We start from the raw sequence: 1,894 nt of genomic DNA on the forward strand, positions 1-1,894 counted from the left end.
TTCAAACGGCCACAGGGCTGAAGCTCTGACAGGGGCTCATCCATCTTCTTCACATTGTGTCCTGATGCTTGGCAAACTGCCTACGCCTAACAGTGCTTTATAAATATTTAAAGAACAAGCACATGAGTAATTTGACAGTAAGCAAACTGTAAAATATGTTTATAACTGCTTTATAATACAATCCCCAGTTCAGAATAAAACACTATGAGAATAATGTCTCATAAAGTATTTTTAATATGAGGTAATTGCGAAGTCGATCAGAATAGACCCTCTCTTGATTTAAGCCAAGTTTTTCCTATTGGTTTAATAGAGTTGGCTAAATAGAAACTCACATAAGTGCTTATTAATTGTACTAATTAGCAAATGGTTGTATTAAAATATATGAGCTATGTAGAACCTGGTTATAATTAGAAGTGACAATACAGTAAGTGCATCTAGTAAGCACATGATAAATGAGGGAGTTTTGCAAAGAGGTAATTTGTGTTGGGGTAACCCGCAGTGACGTGTGGGGTCCCCTGTTAAACATCCTGATGGAGCAGTTTTTGGGGGATATGAATGGGGAAGAAGGGATGTGTCTTGGAGGGTTTTGATTTTATACTGCTTTTTTAAAAAAGATTTATTTCCTTTTTATTTTATGAGTGATTGCCTGTATGTATGTGTGTGTACTATGTGTATGCATCACTTGCAGAGTCCAGGAGGAGGTGCCTATCCTCTGACAGTGGAGGTATAGGTGGTTATAAGGCACCGTGAGTGCTGGGAACTAAACCCGGGTTTTCTGTAAGAGGAGCAAGTACTTTTATCCACAGAACCATCTCTCTAGCACTATTCTTTCTTAATAATGTATAACTGAGAAGTGTTTGAGCCACCACAAAAGGGGAGTAATATCCTTACTGTAGCCCAGAACTCTGTGGATGGAGCTCCAAGATAAAGCCAGCCAGGCCTTCTGATGTCTTCTTAGCATTATATTTTAATGTACAAACAACTCTCCGTGCCCAACACGTTCTTAGACCATTTGTCCTGGAATTTCATATTTCAGCTCCATGGTTAACTTTCATCAACAAGATTTCCCCAGTTCCTCTGTATCCGCAATGTCCTTTTACATTTGAGAAGGGGATTTGACTAACTTGACCAACTACTTCCAAACTTTAGAACCCAAACTGAGGGCAAACGTTGTATCTGGCTTAGGTTCTGCATACGCTCAGGGTCTGGTGCAGAGATAGGAGAATAGGTTCTCAAACACAACTAATTGCCAGGTAAGCCCTCCACCAAAAAAACAAAACAAACAAACAAACAAACAAACAAACAAAAAAAAAAACCAAAAAACCCAAACCCATCTTGTCTATGTGTTTGAGACTGAGAGCATAGGCTAGCCTGGAACTCAAGTTATAGAGACCAGGTTGGCCTCTATAACTTGAGGTCCTCCCACCTCTGTCTTCTCAGTACTGGATTACTATGTTATCACGTTTAGTCGGAAGCCACTTCTCTGTAACTTTAATTTTTTCAAACCTTATTTTTAATGATGGTTCTTTAAACACTTTAACCTCCCTTATGGCCCACCACCCACCAAGGCAGGTAGTGGAAAAGAAAGTATATGGGGGAAGTGGACACGTTTAGAAATAGTTCTTTGGAACACATCCCATCTGCATTGTCAGGAAACCAGAAATTCAGTTCACAGGTCAACAGTGGCAGCTCAACCCACTCGCAAATACTTCATGGATACACCTGCAGTCCAGTTCTGTAGAGTCGGGACAGCAAACACAAACCAGCAGCAGTGGCATGACCTAGCAGAGACAGCCTAAGCAGTGCACAGGTAGTTCTGCAAGCAAGCCAAGCTCAGCCTCTGTCACACTGTTAAGTTCTTTTTATCCTCCCTCCAAACATCACGAGTCTCCCA

The sequence above is a fragment of the Arvicanthis niloticus genome, chromosome 13 (assembly GCF_011762505.2).
Source record: "Arvicanthis niloticus isolate mArvNil1 chromosome 13, mArvNil1.pat.X, whole genome shotgun sequence".
Taxonomy (NCBI): Eukaryota; Metazoa; Chordata; class Mammalia; order Rodentia; family Muridae; genus Arvicanthis; species Arvicanthis niloticus.